Source organism: Grammomys surdaster, unplaced genomic scaffold (genome assembly GCF_004785775.1).
Source record: "Grammomys surdaster isolate TR1022 unplaced genomic scaffold, NIH_TR_1.0 130, whole genome shotgun sequence".
In the NCBI taxonomy this organism is placed as follows: domain Eukaryota; kingdom Metazoa; phylum Chordata; class Mammalia; order Rodentia; family Muridae; genus Grammomys; species Grammomys surdaster.
In genome coordinates this window covers 21,966,734-21,987,801 of record NW_021604588.1, presented here as the reverse complement: position 1 = coordinate 21,987,801, position 21,068 = coordinate 21,966,734, and the positions used below count along the sequence as shown (strand labels likewise).

The 21,068-nt window shown below is 45.7% G+C and overlaps 1 non-coding gene across 1 annotated transcript; it reads left to right on the top strand.

The window, feature by feature from the left end:
- The first annotated feature begins 2,731 nt into the window (after positions 1–2,731).
- Positions 2,732–2,892, top strand: LOC114615959. Its single transcript, XR_003710556.1, has one exon. It is a non-coding gene; the product is annotated as a U1 spliceosomal RNA (small nuclear RNA).
- Positions 2,893–21,068: the final 18,176 nt, after the last annotated feature.

Here is a 21,068-nt window from a genome sequence, read left to right as displayed (position 1 = left end):
CCATGGATAGAGCTGAGAGTCACATCCACTTATTAATTTAAATCCACACTGGAGAAGAGAGCGCCCGTTATAAATATCTGAAATACTTAGAAGCAATAAAATCCCTTTACAAAAGACAGGGAAACAGGGGAAGAAAGAAAGAAGAGATGGGCTTAATCCCTAGTCACCAATAAAATGGGTTTCACGAATTCTCCGATCCCGGTCTCCACAGACAAATGCCTGACCCCAAATCACATCCACTCAGAGGCCACACCTCCTCCCCTCTCTACAGACCAGCTGGTGAGTAACTGTTATTACTCTAGCTGAAAAATTAATTCCTTTTCAGAAATATTCTCATCTTCTTGAGGGGGGGCAGGGGTAGCTAGAGAGCGGCGGGATTATAATGTGACCTCTGGGTCAGAAGGGGACTTTTCTACTTCTCATGAAGGAAATCAATGCCTAAGCCCAAGTCTCTTAAAATAATAAGTTCTTGTGGCACACAGTTGGCTGGTTGTTTTTTTTTTTTTTTGATCTATGAAAAGAATAAGAGGTAAAGAGGCTCAGAGGTGGTGATGGAATGTTATAATCTGCTGCACTCACACATCAGGAGTAATTCCAGATAAACTGAGGATTTACATATTTAAGATTAAATGGGAGACAAGGTGCAGGCAGATACTCACAGAAACATAGTCCCACCCCATAAGTTAACTCTTACAACCTCCCACTAATCCATGCTCAACTTCTCAGTTTGATACTTATTAGCGAGTAACCAAGGCAAAGTCTTTCAGAGCAATCCCGCTCCAACCCACCTTAAAGGATTTTTGTTTGTTTGTTTGTTTGTTTGCTCTGTCCTCAGAAAATCCCAACAGCCCTGACAAGCAACAGTTAACTGCACAGGAGGACGAGGACGTGTAAACGCAGCAGATGGAAAACAGGGGGAAGCAGCTGCGAGTGTTTCCCTCAGAACTGTTTTTAACAGCCTGTGCACAAATAATGCCTCTCTATCATGGGGATAAAAATAAAACGTAAATATTGAAAAGGTTACCGGTCACAGCAGCAAGATGGCACAGGATGCTGTTACCATCCCTGCTTCCCGAGCACGCTGGTCTTTAGGTGTGCTAGGTGCTCTCCTAAACCCTGCTTGGGGTCTTTCAAGAAATCCTGAAAATCAGATTGGGCTTTAGGAGTCTGACTTTACTGGGAGCTCAGCTGCGCCCCAAGCTTTGTCCCCTGTGCTATCTCAAGGGCCAGGTGCCTGCATGGATTGAGTCAACAGCCACTATTCCTCTCCAACTTCCTGAGATTCTGGTTTGAGATGCAGCTCTGCAAACTGGGGGCCTTTCCTGGCTTGAACTTTGATGTACTGGGATCTATCACTCCACAGATGCTTCCTGAATCACATCTTGTCCTCTTTGGGAGAAGGAAGGGACCAGAGGGAGGCAGGAGAGGGGACAGAAGAAGAGAATGGGAGATGATGATAAGCAAACTGCATGATAGAAATGTTTTTAAATGTCATGATGAATGGCCATCATTTTATACAATGAATATACATGAATTAAAATTTCAAAACATCTTGTGGAGGTATGGCAATTGTATGTGGTGTGTGTGTGTGTGTGTGTGTGTGTGTGTGTGTGTGACACATGTGTGCTTGCCATATGTATATGTGTGTGGTGTGTGTGGTGTATGTATGTGTGTGGGAGGTATGTATATGTGTATGGCATATGTTGTATGACATATGTCTGTGGCACATGTATCTGTATATAACATATATATGTGATGTATGTATGTGTGGCCTATATGTGTGTGTATGTACTGTTTATATGTGTGGGTGGGGAGATATGTACATATCTGTGTATGATGTGTATATATACATATATACATATATATACATATATATGGTGTGTGGTATATGTACATGTGACATATAACATGTGTGTAGCATATTGTGTATGGTGTGCATGTGTATATACTGTGAAGGGGCAAATGTGTGTATATGTGGTGTATGCATGTGTGTCTGTGGCATATGTGTGTGTGCAGCATATGTGTGTATGGCATATGTGTACAATACATATATAGGGGATGCATTGTGGAGAAGAGAGGAACTGATACCCTCCTCTATCAGTTTCTGTCTTTTCCTTTGAGGCAGAGTCTCTCCCTGAATCTGGAGCTCACATTTTTCAACTAGGTTGGAATGAACCAGCCCCAGGGATCCTTCTGTCTCTACCCCCACAGTGCTGGGGTTCAGACCTTCCTGAGACCTTACTTGTTATGTAAATGTTGGGCTCCAAACTCAGGTCCATATGGCTCCACAGAGAGTGCTTTTACCCGGTGAAAAGTCTCTCAAGTCTCTTTAGCTTTTAAAAGTAAGCAACACATCACATGCAAAATACTATTCTTGTCTCCATGGAGGGACTTCTGACAAACCTTTAGTCAGAGAATGGCATCTGAACCCTTTGTCCTGTGACGGTTATGACCTGACTCCCTGTTCACACTGGACTGACCTCACTTTCTCATCAGTTATCCTTGAAGTAGCTGACCAACTCCCTGAGCCCACACCTCTGAAGCAAGTGTGGAAAGAGGAAAGAATTCCGTAAGTAGGTACGACCAGCAAGACTCATACAAAACCACCCGTAGCTTACTTACTGACAGGAGTGCTAGCTACCTGCCGTTCTCTTTGCAGTCATTCATTCCATTGACTACTTTGCACTTTTACAATTATGTGCTACTTTTAAAAAATAAAAAACACAAAAGAAAACTCACCTGGCAAGGGAGTGAACCAGGTGCACAAATGTGGTTTTCCCTAGGCAAGATTCATCCACAGTACTCCAGAGAGGCTAACCCTGTTATTTCCCAAATGCAGGAGAAACAACTGCAAGACTTCTGGTAGTCGGGGCTCACTCATACGATTTCCAAAGTAAGATGTTTGTAATTAAGTGAATTAATCACAAAAAGAAAGTACAGCAAACGAATCTCCAACTTTATGTAAAGACAATACGGGAAGTTGTCTTCACATAGGGAAGGGAATGGGGGAGTCACACCATAAGATAAATGTATATCATTTTATCAATTAAAAGGTCCACTGGGACCATCAGAAACAGTTTCAAAAGAAGGAAGTCGCTGAACTTGGTCTTGAATTAAAGACAGAACTGCAGCTCCTGGGCTGTGGGCATCGAAAGACTCCCTCAGATAAGGAGCAGGTGGTTTACAGTGTAGAGAGGACCCATACAGAGCCAGCATAGAAGGTGAAAATCAAAACAGAGTATAGAGTTTGAAAATTTCAACAAAAGAGTCTGTATTGGACTTTATAGACTAAGGCAAACCACAGAAGAGCTGAGACCAAGAAAGCTCTGTGTAGATGGGTGAGATGGTCTGGAGGGTCAAGTGCTCACCAGACAAGCATGAAGACCTGAATTCAAAACCCCAACATTCATGTAAATGCCAAGCAGCCATGACAAGCTGCCTGTAATCCCAGAGGTTGGGAGGCAGAGATGGGGGCTTCCTAGAGGCTTGACTAGCTAGACGTTCCAAACCGTGAGCTATGGGTGCGAATAAGGGACCCCCGCCTCAATACATAGTGTAGAGAGTGATCCAGGAACACATGCAGTGTTGACCTCTGGCTTATACACACACTCATATACACATGAGAAAAAAAGACTGCATCTAGGAATACATTTAGAATTAATTTTTCAGCAATCTAGTGAGTGGGTTAAAACAGCCGGAGCATAGAAACACAGAGGCCACCAGATTATCATAGATTATCCGTGGCTTTGAGAACATCAAAGAAGGAGGCGGAGGGGCAGCTCTCTGAAGGCTCTTAGGAACTGGACACCCAAGTCCATGTAGCCTGGTGTCCCTCCTTCACCACGGTGGCCTCTCTGCCTTTGATGAAGTAAATTCCTCATCAACACTGCCACGTAACTTTACTCATGCCATCTTCCGATATCCATCCTTCTCTGTGTGAGAGACAAGAAAGAAAGCTCTGCTGCTAGGAGTTACAACCACTCACCCGGGATACAGGACAACCACAATCACAGGTCCTCCTGCTTTTGGCTCTAACCTCCTCTTCCCCTTTGTGTCTAGCCATGTAGCTTGTGTAGGCATGCTGTTGCTCTTGAGGGGGTGTGGACGCACGTTCAAGGGTCTGCACACACCATCCATGCTTCCCTCTGAGTTTTATGTGCTCCTGTATAAAAGTTCTGCCTAGCAGTTTCATGGGGTGGGTTCCAGTCATCAAAAACACTAGCAACTCAAGTCTATTTGGTGCATTTACTTTTTTTTTTAACTACAAATGGATCGAGCATTCAGAAATGAATCAGAGACAGAGAAGCCATCTCCAGCATTTATGACCTAAATAAGTTCTTTCCATGAACCTAATTTACTGCATGTTACATTATACATACGGACTTCTGCTTCCCTGTATGATTCAGGGGCTATTGTATCAGATGGATGATATGTGACATGGCTGATACATGGCTTCTTGTTACTGATGCATCACTGATGCCTTTCCTTTATCAGCAAGGACAGTTTGAAGATAGCCGAGGTTCAAATAGACTTTCATACCAACAGGTCACAACCCTTCTCCCCATGTTGCACAGGTTAGCTCAACGCCCCCATAGATGTGTCAGGTTGATGTCCAAAGAAACTTATCAGTGTTGTCTGGTTGGGTAGATGAGCATACTTGCCTCTCATGGCTCCTGACCTATTTCCCATGGGACTTTTTTCAGGTGCCATAGCAACAGGCCAGAGATGTAGACATGATGAACTCAAGTTCCTCTCCTTGCTGGGCCCAAACTGCTTCAATGAATTAGATGCACAATTATTTTTAAATGTGTGCGGGTGGGGCTGGAAAGATGACTTTATAGTTAAGAGAACTGGTGGCTCTTCTAGAGACCCTGGTTCAATTCCCAGAACCCACGTGGAAGCTTGAAATCATCTGGAGTTCCAGTTTCAGAGTATCAGATGCCTTCTTTCGAACTGGCACTACACACACACACATACTGCATAAATGCAAACAGGCAAAACACCCATAAAAATAAAATTAAAAAATATTTAAATTTTTAAAGTAAACAAATATCTGCATATGATCCAGAGGTGGTTCTGGGACTTGGGAGAATGACAGGAGCTCTTTTTTTTTAATTTTATTTTTTTTTATAATTTATTTTTTCTCAAATCATAATTCATTCACACAGGGGTTAAAAACACAGAAAGGCAGGATGTGGGGAAGGGAATGACACTGGAGCTTGGGTGTTCAGGGGGAATACAGATATCTTCAGAACCGGGTATCAGCTGGGTGAAGGTTCAGGGGACAAGTCACTATGACTCTGCCTATGACTCGCTTGTCCTTATCTAAGTTGGTATTGTCTGCCAAGGCTACCTATTTACAAGGTCTATGACTACTCAGGCTTGTACATTTCCACAAAAGCTGGACAGGAGCTCTTTCCACAGAATTTGGTATTTTGTGGGGGGAAATGTTCCTTGTGACCCCTGGAGCTACCAGAATGAGCTAAGCCACAAACACTATGAACTAAACCAAGTTTGGCTCGGTATTCCGGTGAGTTAAGTTTTAGTGGAGAAGTAAGAAAAACGAGCCTCATCCTTTTGCCTGCTGAGACAATTCCCCTGTTCTCAAAGGTTCCTTAAATCCCCATTGGCCAAGAGAGTCACCTTACCCAGCATCAAATGAGAGGTTTAGCCTGTCTACTAACTTCAAGGTTGCGGTTGGCTCTGCATCCCGGGGCTCCAAAGGGAGATGTGTTAATCTTACAAGAGTTATGAACTCTCAGATAAACTGTCTAAGGACTGAAAGACATTGGAAACGTTGATGTAAAAAAATATTCATCTGAGGCACACACGTAGGTGCATACCTAGACACTTGACACATAGTAGAAGATGTGTTCCAAGAGCCTGGACTTTGCGAACAGCATCAGGAGAGATTATGTAGGTAGAAAGGGAAACTGGCCTGTCCCTCGGGTCACTAAGGATGAATTGTGTCCTATCTGGGAAAGACTAAAGTGCAAAGAGACACCAGGAAACCCAGGAGAATATTTCTAGAACTAAGAATGGGGGAAAAAACAGTATGTCTTAAAATCATAAATCTGGGGCTGGAGAGATGGCTCAGCAGTTAAGAGCACTGACTGTTCTTCCGGAGGTCCTGAGTTCAATTCCCAGTAACCACATGGTGGTTGACAACCATCTGTAATGGGATCTGATGCTCTCCTTTGGTGTGTCTGAAGAGAGCAACAGTGTACTCACAAATATAAAATAAATAAATCTTTTTTTTTTTTTTTTGGTTTTTTTGAGACAAGGTTTCTCTATATAGCCTTGGCTGTCCTGGAACTCACTCTGTAGACCAGGCTGGCCTCGAACTCAGAAATCCACCTGCTTCTGCCTCCCAAGTGCTGGGATTAAAGGCGTGTGCCACCACTGTCCGGCAATAAATCTTAAAAATAAATAAATATTATATCCCAAACAAAAAGAAAGTCACACAAAGATGAAGCCAATTCCATTCCATCAGAATTGGATGGACACCAGGGACAAGGGTGGTCCCACAGTAAGGAGGAACAGAGAATGGACACCAGAGGCAGCAGTTCAGGTCCTGACTGAACTATCACCCAGCCCTCCTACGCTATGTGTATTTTACCACCATTTTAAAATTTAAAATAAGGAGCTGGAGAGATAGCTCAATGTTTAAAAACACTTGTTGCTCTTGCAAAGGACATGGGTTCAGTTCTCAGCACCCACATGGTGGTTCATCACCATCCACAATTCAAGACCTGGAAATCTGACACCTTCTTCTGGCTTCTGCAAGTATTCACATGGCAGGAGCGCGTGTGTGCGCACACACACACACACACACACACACACACAGGTACGTGGGGAGGGGAAGAAAGAGAGAACCGAGGTTGGGCAGAGTTGCTAAAAGCTCATAGAGCTGCAAGTTTAGCAGGGTCATCAAAAACCACATCTTGAGGTCTGTGCCTTGCACAGAGTATTTACAAAACTGCCAAAGAACAGATGGCTTGGATTTTCATAGATGATGCTTTAGCTATATTCTATGTGTTCCTATTTTCATTGTCATTAAAAAATATATTTAATTATAACAATAACCTCTGACCTTTTTACTTACAAAGCGCCTTCGAAGCCATTCACATTGCCTCTCAGAGCAACTCTGTGTGAGGACACAGGACAGAAAGGACCATTGCTCCCTCCGAATACTGACCCTGTGTCAGCATCCACAACACCTCTCCGGTACGCAAAGCATGCACTAACTGCCCAGTTTCCCAGCCATGTCCCTGAGACCTACTAAATTCGTCCTCTGTGCCTCAGTCCTCCCACTGTAGAAGACCTACTTGGATTGCTGTAGAGAGGCACCTGGCTGGCATAGGTGACTCTCTCACTAAAGCTAGCTGGGTGTGATCAGGATGAGAACTGGGAAGAGATGAAAACAACATGAGAGGAGTGACCACACAGCAGCGGAGCCATGAAGGTTTCATACTGAAAAGGACACAGGACATAAGGAGAGTGGAACAAGAACTAGCTGCAGGGTTCTGCTCACTAATAACCACACTGTAGACACGTGTGAGTAGCTCTCAAAGTGTTACCGCTGTGCTGTGAGAACACAGGTCCATGAGGTGGGCAGGACCAAGACCATGAGGACCTTACTCCTTCCTGAGAATCTATGTCTCAGGTTCAACATTGTTTAAGTCTTAAACATGCAATGGCTTCAACAGAGTGAAGCCAGCCAAAGACCTTCCATTGGGCTTTTAACCCCCAACTCAGTCATCTGTTCAGTTAGTCTAGTGATACCAAGAGGGACAAAATTATTTTAAACAAAATAAAGTCTCAAAGCAGTTAAAAGACGGAGGGAGGGAAAGGGAGAGAGTTAGGGAAGAAGAGAGGGGGGAGGGTAGAAGGGAGGGAGTTAGGGTGGAAGGGAGAGAGGGAAGAAATCTAAGACATGGGGTAAGGTGAGCAGTCTGTGTGGTGAGTTAGCAAATACTGTGAAAGGCTGGCTGTTACTAAAATCCCTTCTAGGGGAAACATCACCCCTCCTCCAAAGGTGTCAATGACTAGCCAAAGTACTACCCCAAGGAAGTTCACACTGGGGAGCCAGTGAGTCTATTAGGGCAAACGGAGTTAAGTTACGAGCAGAAGAGGATGGCCCTCAAGGAGTCACTCAGGAAAATCTGGACCCAGCATGGGTGATGACTCTCCAGGGCCACATAGGAAGAGCCCCTTTCCCTAGGCCTTCCCAGACTTTATACTTCTAGCCCCTCCTTGAGGTAGGGGCAATTAGGGCAGAACTGCATACAGCTGGCTGGAGGCATGCCCAAATACTCCAGTAAGGATCCCGTGACTGTCCTCTTCCCTCCTTCTATGAGGGGAGGTTAACCGTTAACAAACCCAACTGTGGCTGTTTTCTACAAGCAGATACAGCCTCACTATTGAAGATGGCAGCAGTGTGGCTCAGAGAACAGTCCTGTGTAGCACTGAGACATGAACCATCCTGCCCCCCCCCCCCCCCGTGAGCTCTGAAATCCATGCCTCACCTGTTCCTGGGTCACCACACAGGAAAGCTTCCTCCTCCATTCCTCTGGTGCAGAGTAATGGGCAACACCCCCACCTTGAGCCTCCTGGTACAGCATGGCCCACAATCCCATTCTGATTTCTTGCCTCTTCTTTGGTAGAGAAGAGCATCTCATCTTCCACACCTTCACTAGGGTTCAGAGGAAGTGCAATGCATGATGGGTTTTCTTCCCATAAGCAGGAAGATTGCCTTCAAGAGCTTATACAGAAAGGGCTAAAAGACCTTATACTGCTAGATTCAGTGTATGTTGGTTGTTCGGTCTTGAAGGTTTGGAGACTCTGTTGGAGTGCTGGGGTTGAACTCAACGCCTCACACAAGCTAAGCAAACAGAAGGCCCTTTGCTGCCCAAGCAAAGGTTCCTTTGGTGTTGTTTAATATGGTAAGCAAGCTAGCACATGGGTGGACTCTTCTGTTGTCTTTACCCAGATGCAAAACATGGGTCTCCAAATCCAAACTGTGATCCCAAATCATTCTGAAGACCTTCCAGTGAGTCAGGGGGACGTGCTCACTCCAATGAAGGCCTCACAGGAGACCCTACCTACACTGTGTGGCCTTATTCACCTTCTGAACTCCAACTGGATCCTTTTCTTACATCTGGAAACAAGAAGCAGTGGCTTTTGGAAGTCCCTCCCTGTCTGCTGGGTACAGGTGGCAGCCCAGTTACAGGAGGGTGGAGAGCAGATCCCAGCCCCAGGCCACCTCGGACCCCAGGGCCTGAGCAGGGCCACAGAGCAAGAACTTGAGGCTGTATAAAGCAAGCCAAAGGTGGTTCCCTGAATCACCACGCAGCTCCACCTCCCAGACTTTCAACCTCAATAAAACCAACTTCCTGGCGGCTCACAAAGGCTGCCCAGCATTTAGAGGCGAGTTGGGCTTTTCTTCAGTGTGCCTGCTTTCATTTCTGTCCGTCTTTGATTTGAGCTGAATAAGCCATGGCAGATGGGCTGGGGCCGGGGTTTGAAAAGACTTTGGTAGGGTGCGGGGTACCACGTCTGCCCACGCGGAGTCGCCTAACCAACAGCCACGTTTCAAGGCTTTCCTGTGCAGTCCAGTTTCTTAGAACTGTCCCACGGCAGCGCTGACTACAGAGGACTTCTGTCCTCCCCTGACCCTGCCGGCCTTCGCAGCTGGGAGACGCTGGGACTCACTTCCGGCACTGAAAAGGTTAATTGTCTCCTGCTGTGATGTGGAAGCTGAGAAAAGGGTCCTGGGCAGGAGAGGAATTGCCATAAATGAGATTTTCTTAATAGTGAGGGTTCCGCTCTCTCCTAGATGAAAGGGCACTTTCGCTGGAAATTCCAAATCTACTCAAGAAGCCTTCATTAGGATATTAAACAAGACTTAATAAGTGAAAGTGATTTGCATGGCTGATAATCACCGCCATTAATCAAGACAGCTCCTATCGCTCTCTCTAGAGCGTGTGTGAGCTCTCTCTCGCGCTCTCTCTCTGCAATATGTTTCATGTTCCATTGAAAAGCCCCTTTAATTCTAGAGGACTTCTTAAAAGGGAAATATTGCATTTAGCCATTTTTAAAAATGATTTACTTAGCAAAGATCACTATAAATAATGGTTTCCCCCTTCACAGCTGTAACGATCAGCATAATTAATACTGGGAGGTTTGTGTCAGGGATGGGGCCAGATGTGTCCCATTTATCAGTGGCTGGCTGCACTTACTCTAATAGGTTCCCCGGCTTTTAAAGAGAACATTAAGTATGACCCAAAAAAATCAAACACTCTGTTCTCCTATGCTAACCCTCCCCCGTCCCCCGCGGCAGCCCGGTCCTAGGTCACCATGAGGGCTGCTGCCTTCCACAACAACTTCTCTGCCATCCAAATCCTCCTCGTTGTTACGCAATAAAAAAAGACAACCTGTTTGAGGTGGTCAATAAAATTAGAAACAAATATAAAGAAAGCTATTTAGGGGTGCCGCCATCCCTTCACAGGGCAGCTGTCTCTCTTAAAACCAGTGGCTTCGGCATTGAGAGACTTTCATCCCGGAGGAGCTTCCTTTATGAGCAGTAGAAAGGAGAGAAATAGGAGTTAATACCTTGGCTTAGGCAACTGAAACTTCAAGGGGGGTTGCTGGGGTTTTCCCTTTCTTTTTTCTTTTCTTGTCTCTTTCTTTCTTTCTTTTTCCTTTCTTTTTTAATGCCTGGTTTTCAGCCTTACAAATGGATTATTTTTCCAAGGTCTTAGGAACAAAAGATCAAGGCCATCCTATGACTTTTCATGGTTGGAAAAACCAGGTTTTAGATATCAAACAGTGGAAGTCAAAGATGGGGTGGGAGTGAGGCCAGGATCCTCCTACCAGGGCTTCTCTCTGCCCACAGAGGTCTGTAGCCTCACTCCCCCCTCTCCCTGATGTCCTCCAGGACAGCCCCTGCAGCTGCATGTGGCAGATATGTACATCTGGGAATGGTCCCCATTTGGAGCTTGTATGTAGACCCGTGCCACACTGGAGTTTTCACCATCAGGAAGATTCTGTCCCTGGGCATAATTCAACTGCAGCTTCTGCCCTACCTGGGTGACAGGATCTACTGTCCCCTCCCTGTTGCTCCTGTGGCCTCACTTGTTGTGTCTCTGCTAAAATTCACTTACTCTAATATGTGGAGGCTTGAAAGTATATTGCTGGGGGCAAAGGGGTTATTTGCCACTGGTAACTAGGGACAGGATGGTATCCCTACATTGGGGCTCAGCACACCATTTAATTATGCACAACAGAGAGAAGCAGATAGGTCCTAATGGGCAGAGGTATGAACCATGCTCTGCTCCCCCTCCCTGCCTCACCAACCTGAGGCACACATTCTGGAACTGGACATGGAGCAGACAGGACAGTGTTCCCAGTCATGGTCTGATCTCTCTCTTTTATTTTTTTCTTAAAATTTGATTTCCTTTTTTTCTTCTTCTTAGATTCCTCAGCCCTGTGCTGCTCTGAATTATTTCTGTAGCTTGCCATGTTTTTCCTGACTTCCTGAGATGGCTAATCTTCCCTGTCAACTTGAATGGATTCATAGTCACCATGGAAATACATGTGTGGGTGTGGATCTCTATTAGAGAACCTCCAGAAAGGTTTACCTGAGAAAGGAAGGCCCGCAGCGAATGGGTAACCATTCCATGGTCTGGATTAATAAATACTAAGGAGAAAGTCACCATGGCTTCCCCTTCATGGAGATGGACTGTGATTCCTCAAACTGTGAACCAGAATAAGCCCTTCTTCTCTTGAGCTGCTTCTTGTCAGGGATTTGGTTACAGTGATGAGGAAGGTAATAAGTTGCCATAGTGATACAGTGACTACTTCTGCCTAGGCACCTGTGAGGTATCAATGTCATGCTCAGACGGGCCCCAATCCTTCAGAGAAAACAGCATCATTCCTAACTTCCAGGTGAGTAACAGGACACAAATTCACACAGCCCTATAATAGAGCCAGAGGGAAGGTGTCATCTGGATGCCAACCAAATCTCAAACATCTTTTCAAAACCACACTGTTGCTTACTGCCATGCCAGGCTAGAAAGAATGGATACACTGGTGTTATAGGGGTGACGTCATTTCTCTGGGCACACTCAGTAAGTGTGCAAGGCTCCTCACCATCAACCAAAGAGAAAAGCCATGCTCTCTGCCAGACCTCAGAATACACTGCAACCTCTAGCACAGGCAGGTCTAAAACCAAAGTTGGATGTCCTAAAACCCAAGAGTAAAGAATGGCTAGGTCACTGCATGTTTGCTGCATAAGTCAGATGACTTGAGTTCCATTCCCCAGCACCCAGATACATAAGCCAAGCACACCAGTGCATTCCTGTGGTTCCAGCACTGTGGCGTGGAGACAGACCATTCCGGAGGACTCACTAGCAAGCCATTCTAGTAAGGTCCAGGTTCAGTGAGAGATTTTGTCTCAAAACTAAGGTGGAGAAAAACTGAGGAAGACATGCAACATTGTAGCATCTTCCTCTGACCTCCACGAGCATGGGCATACATAATATGTAGTCTAAAAAGCCCCCATAGACACTCCCTCAGTCCGATCTGACTGAGGCATTTTCTCAATTGGGATTTCCTCTTACCAGGTAGGTAAAGCTGACAACCAACATTAGCCATCACAGGAGTGGTTACCTGCCTGAAGCCAGCCCACAACAATGGCTAGGTTCTGAGGTTCTGAAGAGGAGATAAAGAGTTGGCAAGGGAGAGAAGTGAGTCATGCATGGGGGTCCTTGAAATCTCAAAACCTGACAGGGGGCAGTCTTCTTTATATATTTGTAAAGAAAAAAAATACACACACACACACATATATAGTTTATTATACTGTCTTCTTTATTTTTACAGAACTCAGTTGACAGGGAGAGAGTCATGTTGTTCCAAAATATAGATCATATCATTTTTTCCTCTGGGCACGTGTTCTCACTTTCTCTTGGTCATTAGTTTAGTCATCATTGACAATCCATAACAAAACAGAGTTATCTTTTACAATCATCTTCCTTCATCAGCCCCATAACCCAACTTTTAAGAATCTTGTGGTTCCAAGGGCACTAGATAGAAAGAAAATCTCTAAGCCAACTTGGCCAGATGGACTTGTCCTAAAAAGTATATTATGAACTTTTAATGGTCAAATTTCTAATTGTTATTAGGCCTAAAAAGTCTTCAGGCCAAAGCTGCTGTAGTTATTATTCAATTTCTGGCATAATATAATCTTTGTATATTATATATTTGTTGAATTTATTTATATATCTAACCTTAGTATGTGTTTATTCCTTGGTCACGTGACAACACAGTGGCCCTACTCAATTTAACTTTGCTAAGAAAGGGAGTTCTGAATACTTCGTGTTTAAACTCATTTTTTCCAGGCCATTCCTTGTCCATTAGTATAAGTTCCTGTGTAGGGCAGAGATAACACCAGCCAATCTAACCTTGTTGCTGTGTCTTTTCCTCGAGGGGCATACCATAACGCAGCCTCCAGTCTTGTATGCTACGTAATCACCTGAGCATATAGTAAGAAGGGGCTTATAGTATAATCTGTTGCCAGCTCCTATAGCCCACCGAATTTTGTTCACCTTTTTAAAGTTCACTTTGTTCTGATTATCTTGTTCCTGAACAAGTACGGGGCAGAGCCTCATAAGGAGATCTCTGGCATTTTTATTTGGGTCACAACCTCCAGGCCATAAGGGAGACCCGAAAGTAAGACCAGATAAGGATATCTTCCTAAAATCAGGAGGGGTTGTATGCTCAGAACTTCCCTGGAGAAACTGAGAAGCAGTACTCATGGGAGAAGGTGTAAAGGACAGAGGTGCTTGAAACTTCTTTCAAGTATTCATAACTTTAATTACAAAGTAAAACTAGTTAAGACAGTAATGATGCTCTGAGCATTTTTAAAATTCTCCTGGCAAGCTGGTTTGATTAAAGATACATCATGTAGCCTTTGACACCTCATATAAAATGACCCTGAACTGATGCTGTTCACGGTTAAGAACTAGACAAAGAAATGCTGTAAGAAGGCTAGAGCTGCAGGGCTCAGGTATGCTGCTGGGTTGCGAATCTTTCACCCCGACCATTGCTTTCTGAGCAATAAAGCATAACTCTCTCCCTTCCTTCCTTCCCATCCCTACAGGCCTCTTAACCTGTGAACAGACCACAGCTTGCAGTATTCAAACTGTGTCCTCAGAGTCTTGAGTTCCGGAAAAGCTCAGGAAGATTGGCAAGTGCCCCCCACTCAACCTGAGTTCAAGCATTAAATGTATTTTTAGATGGTTGGTATTTTGGAGGCTGTGGTTAATACTGACTGTCAGCTCGATGGGATTTGTAACCACCCAAGAGACAAGGCAAGAAGACACACCCTGCATATGGGCTGTGCTAGTGTCTGAGCTGAATCTTGGGTTGAATAAAAAGGAGAAAGCAAGCTGAATACCAGCCTTCATCTCGTTCTGTTTCCAGACGTGGGTGCCATGTGACCAGCTGCTCACACCCCTGCCTCTGTTTCTCTCCCAGAATGACATTGAACCTCCTTCTCCATATGTAAAGGGGAAAGAGCCAGTGATCAGAAAATTCATATGATCATAGCGATCACAATAATGAGTCACGCTTGTGTTCTTGTAACTGCAGATTTGTCAATGCCTCTGAGAACTCAGTCCGACGAAGCAGGGGGAAGAGCCTGTGCAATCCTCCCTCTGCCTGTGTGAGCTGGGGCTAGGAGCAGCTTGCTCTTAGGGAACAAAGATGAAATCAACTACACAACTCAAATTCAGTGAGGAGCCCAGGAACCTTCAGCATCTATAAGCTGACAGCCAGAGCCTTTGTCATTAATCGAATGCACTTCAGAAGGCACCCTGTGCTGTCTGAGATGGCCACACACAAAATGAAAACATCAGATGGGTCTAAGGCAGGGAGATGTCATCTGTTTGATAGGAAAGCAGAACTGGGAGTTGAGGAGGTCACCTTCTACCGGATCCCCAGGGTATTTATGTTGTCCACCCCATGGTTTCCCCCCTAAACAGTCTTTCATTTCTAGACAAGGACTTACACTAAAATACCCCTTGGAGTCCTTGATTATAAATGGTAATTTCTCTTCTCCTCTTAAAGGTGTTATTTCAGGAAAGAAAGTTACATGGGATTCTGGGAGACTGATTCTATGTAGCAACCTGTCCCACCACTGAGAAGAAGTACAAGCATCTAGCCCTCGTGCATCATGGGAAGTTGACAGGCCAGTGAGCTCATTGTATCCTGATGGCTGCCCTGCACTAACTCTCAGACTGCTTAGCCAAGTTCTGCTGAGAATCTGATACATCCTCCTCAGTTTGGAGCCTCCATTTTCCATTAAGGCACTCGCATCACCTCTGTCACATCTGTTCCTAGGGAGGAATCAAAGGCAGATGGGACTCGGGTCCAGAAGAATGAACCTGACAGATCACTAACACTCAGAAATTGAAAAACTTTCTTAATAATGCAAAGGAATATAAATAAATAAAGATTTTTCAAATGTATTAATGGCTGCTGGACACAAAAATATAACATCATTACCAAGTAGAGAACATGCTTTAACGGGTACCAATTATCTGCATGTAACTAAGCCACTAACAGGATAAGTTCCTATGAGCAGTGGGAAGCACTCACAATAATTTTGCAGGGTTCCTACTCAGAGTTCGAATTCCTCCAGACATTTCCAAAATGCAGATGCCCTGAGTCAACCAGTATGCACAGCTCTGACACACCTGCAAGTCAGCAAAGCTAGGGGTTGATCCCCTTTAAAATGATGCCCATGGACTCACTTAACCAAGGACGAGAGCTTACCGAACATCCACTCAGAACATGGACTAGTGAGAGAGTGCTCACTGTCTCACAAACATCTTTGCTCAGATTATCTCTGGGGCATCTGAGAAGGTTACACAGATGGAATTGGGGCTATGCGCTCCCAGATTTAAACACTTGATTATCCCTGTCTCAGAAGATAATTCGAGGAGGTTCAAGTCCACTGTCTAGTCTAACCCAAGTTAAGACACACACGGTTGCTGCCACAGGCAAACTGTGTGCAGCCCCGTCTGTTTGAGATCCCAGTGAGCGACAGTCTCCTTGGGGTAAGCAGAACAGACTGAAAGGTTGTTCCCACAAGAAAACCAGGCAGGAATCTAACTCACCAGCTTGCACGTGTGGTAGGAATTGTCACCTTCCCCAGAGCTATATTTTACACCCGAGCAAGCTTTGTCCAAACACACAGTGTGTCTGTCCTGGGCCTGCTCCTTACTGAGGCTATGGGATAAGCTGGCCTCTGTCCAGCAGGGAGAGCTTTTCTTTCTCATGGTGACAGGCAACCTCCAAGAGCCCTGAGATCAGGCTCGGAAAGGATACTTATGTTCATGTGGAGGATGCTGCTGCTGTTATCCGAGAGCATTATTGTCCTCTGGTCACATTGTCATCTCACTATCACTCGACAAGCCTCTACAGCAGTCACCCTTGTATGCCACATCCATGATAGCCTAACTCTTGGCACATTAGTGGCCACTATCACTCCAACATCACCTACGTTTCTCTAATCTGAGTTGTCCCCTCCAGAAATAAGGTCAGGTTATCAACCCCCACTGCCTGTGCCCAGATCTCCCTCGTGAGGAGTCACCACCCTTGTGACCTGGTCACCCTCCTTACACAGAAGCCACAAAAGCCATGGAAGGCAGCAGCACAAATCTGGAAGGCAGGTAACTAGGCTTACACCCAACCTGTGAGCAAATTATCTCAAACTTCTGAAATCTATGTCTGATGGTCTTCAGAGCAGAGGAGTGGCAGCCACTGGATGATACCAGGGCTGGGAGACAGCCGAGTCAGCACTCGTCTCTCTTAGTCAGCTTTAGTCCATGGAGGGAATGAGGCTCTGTTCTAGTTCCAATTCTGCTGTAATTAAAATATGCTGACAATAGCCAACAGGAGAGGAAAGGGTTGATTTGATTTTTAATTCCAGGTTACAGTCCCTCCACTCTGGGAAATCAAGACAGAAACTCAAGTAGAAATTTCAAGGTAGGCCTGCTTGCTATTCCAAAGGGAAGAACTGGCTTCACAGTCAAGAGTGTGGCAGGAACCACAGTGGAGACAGTTTGCTGGCTGGCAGGCAGGCTCATACTCAGGTACCTTCCTTATACAGGTCAGGACCACATGCCAGGGGATGGGGCCATCCTACATTAGTTAACAATGAAGACAGTTCCTCACCAATCTGATCTAGATCCGTCCTCATCTCAGGTGATTCCAGGCAAGTGGGCAGTGAACATTCACCAGGACAAGCTGGGTGGTTATCAGTTCAACTCTGCCCTAAGGACTCCAAATGTTCAGAAAATGAGACACTCTTGTGTTCCAGAGGAAATTCCCAGAGGGGGCTTTGCTCATGTTAACCTAGCCCTCCCCCAGCATGTGGGCTCAAGCCTGGTCTTCATCTAATCGTCCTGGGGGAAGGAAGTGTGTGCAGTCACTGCTGACCACAGGAGATCATTTCAGAGCTGAAGTCACAATGTGTCAATCTTCATAGGACCTCCCACTGGAGACGACGGCTGTGAAGAGCTCCACACCAGCAAAGCATTGTGGGATCTCTGGGTAAGACAAGAAAGCACAGAGTTCCAGACAAGAGAGACAGAGAGTCGGTCCTGCTATTGGGAGTGGAGAATGGTAGCCCAACCCCAACTCTGTCATACCTGGGCCACCTCTCTCCACAAGTCTACTTGCTGTTTCTCAGATTCAGACCACAATGTGACATGGTTGGCTTGATCATCTCCAAGGTCCCTTAAACCAGAAGATGGTGATGCGTACTTATCGGTGATGTGGGGTGGAGCTGCTCCATGTGTGCTGTGGTAAGAGGTCGCTCGTGTCTGTGGCACCTGTCCTGTGGACCCAGCATGACTTTGTACTAACACGAACACTAAGAATTCTCTGCTAGTAGAGGATCCAGGCCTCTGGGCTCTAAACAGAGAAGCTGCAAACAGGGCAAGAATATACCTGGCCCCGTGTCACCTCAGGGTCAAAGGTAGTCACGTGACATGGGTCACAAGCTAACCAAGCCCCACTTCCCCTACTCAAGGAAAGAGGGACATCTGTCACCTAGCCCAAGTGACCCATTCCCTGTTCCCCTGACTCAGACACACAGCACAGGGCACATGTTAACTAAGCCTGCTTCTTCACCAGTGCAAGACTTCTTTCATCAGAACTTGTTCAAAGTAGACACCTTGTTTTGTGTCTTGGGCCTGAAACTCCACTTCAGACACCTGCTATGTTATCTGTTTTAGAAAATATCTTGTCCAAAGGCTTGTTTAACTCTTTCTCCCCTTCCTCCTCTCCTTCACTAAAACTTAACACTGACTAATTGCTTAGGGAAAGAATACACACACACACACACACACACAAAAGCTTTCTTCCTTCCAACCTGGAGAGTGACTGAGTGTGGCTCTTGCCACAGGCCTGCAGAAGTACCTCTCTATGTATGAATGCAACATAGATAATATGTATCTAATAACATAAAGTGAGTTAAATCTAGTGCCTGTCACTCATCTCCTGTCCAACAGCGCTTGAAGCTTCCTGCACGTGGAGTTCAAGGAGGACGTTGAGATGGACTGAGAGTTTTGCAGTGAAAGAGAATCTTGGCGATCAAAGGTCAAGGAATACCACAAAAATCACACCAAGCAACAGACCTCACACAATTGGGGACAGAGACAGGGGACAGGCTAGGCAAGGCCAGGCTTTTCTAGGGGGCTTTTCAGAGTATACACATAGGGAAGATACAGTGGAAACTTGTTTCATTGGCCGTTAGTGACGGAGGGCCCTTGGCGGGGAGAAACCTGGTTCTGAAATGTGAGCAAAGGATTTTTGCCAGGTTCTCGGTGTGCCCAACAGATTAGATTGTCTTTTGGATAAGAAATGTATTAGGAGTGCTATTAATTCTACAGCAAGAAAGCACGGTGGGAACTCTAAGGAGAATTAGGTGCACTTGGCAGAGTAGGGTGTCTCTGCATACAGGCTTCAGAGAATCAGAGTGTTCCATACCACAAGGTTGAGAACTGTTCATAGTTCAGCTTGCAGTCAGGCCCTCTGATCCCCAAGCAGCAGCCAGAGAGGGGTCTTGTATTTGAGGAAAAGAATGTGGGGTTGGGGCAAAGCGCAAGGCAAGGCGAGGCCAGGGAGGGAGGCGAGGGCAGGGAGGACAAGAGTCCTATTTAGCTATTTGAAGTGTATCTTCATCTGGGGTGTGTCTCCAGTAGTCCCTCCTAGCTGGGAGTCTGGAAGCCGGAGGTAGGGTTGGGGAGAGGAGGGGTGCTATACCTAGAATCAGCCATGTGGGACAGGGACACAGCTGCAGAAGGGCGTGACCCAGCAGCCACTGGTCTGGGTTTAACCAACACAATCCCTCTTCTCTCCACTGCCGGAGTTTGGGATGTAAATCCCAGGAACTTGAAGAATCGCTGTGTCAGATCCTTCACACCAGCCCCAATAAATACAGCAATTGAACCTAGACCTACTTTTATTATTTTTTAAGGGACGTCCTACGTTCTTCAAAGCGATTTTTCTTTCAAAAGCGCATTTTCAACCAGCCGTTCTCACCACCTCCTTACGCACCTCTGAATTTCTGTGGGGCAGATTTATCCTTTCCAGATGCTGGGCCGCTATATAATTCCACCTGCCACATCTGGCTCTTTGGCACACCAGGCCGGAAGCTTCAAAGTTGCGTTTCTGCTTCATACGTGGTCAGACCGCTGGCTCTGCTTCATCTCCTTGGACGTAATTTCTCTTTGATTCACCTATAATTCTGAAAAGTTGATGCATTTGTGTCCATTTTGAATAAGGCTCTATACAAATGCTTCGTTTGATCTGCCCCGCACATCCTTTTATTTCCTCTTCGGTAGCCTCGCCTTTAATTCAGACGGAAACCTTAGAGCGCAGTGGCCTGCCCCATGCCTCCAACAAGCAGGTTTGTTTGTTCCACCGAAATGCCCTGCTTCCTGTTCCTGGAGAAAGAAAAGAAAGTGGTGGGGGAGGGTAGCTTCTATGCTTCCCCCGGAGAAGAGATAGACGGTGCGGCTGGGGGATCTTAACCCCATTTCTTTTTCATTCAGATGCACCCTGAATGTGATTGGCTTTAATGGCACACTCCTTCGTTTTTCTAACAATCCATTCCTTTAGGAAGTACCGCCTAGAAAGTACAGTGAGCATCCTCCTTAACGTGTCCTACAGAGCATTCAGCCCCTAAATGCTTTGAGCACCGCATCCCCCTCCAGAAGATCAAGACCACAGACCATATGAACATGCTAAACATTCCAGTAGCCAGAGTTTTAGGGCAGAAGTCCCGGGCTCCTGCAGTCCCCAAAGGCTATGCTAGGCCACCCATCCAGAGAAGCCAATTAAAGGGATGAACGTGGGTGAAAAGCAGAGACACGGGATTTCACCAGTGGATGAGATGAGTATGTATCAAAAGGGGGGTTATTAGATTTGATTGTACAATACTGTGTTGGCAGTCCAACAATGTCTGGCAGCATCCTGGAGAGGCTGAGAACCTTGTAACTTCTCAGTCACGAGGCTAGGCATATCAGAAGTCTTAAGATGGTGCTGAAGGAAGATTCCTGGGGAGCCTCTAGTTTTACTCTACAGTGAAAGCTGGAAGGATTTTTCATTGCAATGAAAGAATACAGCAGCAGTTTTGGTGGCAGTGAAGCAGATGAACTCCCAGTGAGGGCAAAAGATGGTGAGGCAAAAAGCCCAGTTTTCCCTCAGTCCTCTTGTTGTCTGTGTTACCTGGGGAGGTGCCACCCACCTCTGGTGTGTCTCTGGTCAAAAACTGTTTCTGGCAATTTAGTTGATTCCCGATCTATGCCATCAAGTTGACAACCTAGAGTAACCATCACGGTGGCTGCTGTAGTGCAGAATCTTTTAAAAGATGTATTGTTTTTGTCTATGTGTATATGTATGTATACCAGAACCCAATGGCAGAGCCCAATGGCAGCCAGAAGAGGTCAATGGATCCCCTGGAGCCAGTTGTCAGTTATGATGTGAATTCTGAG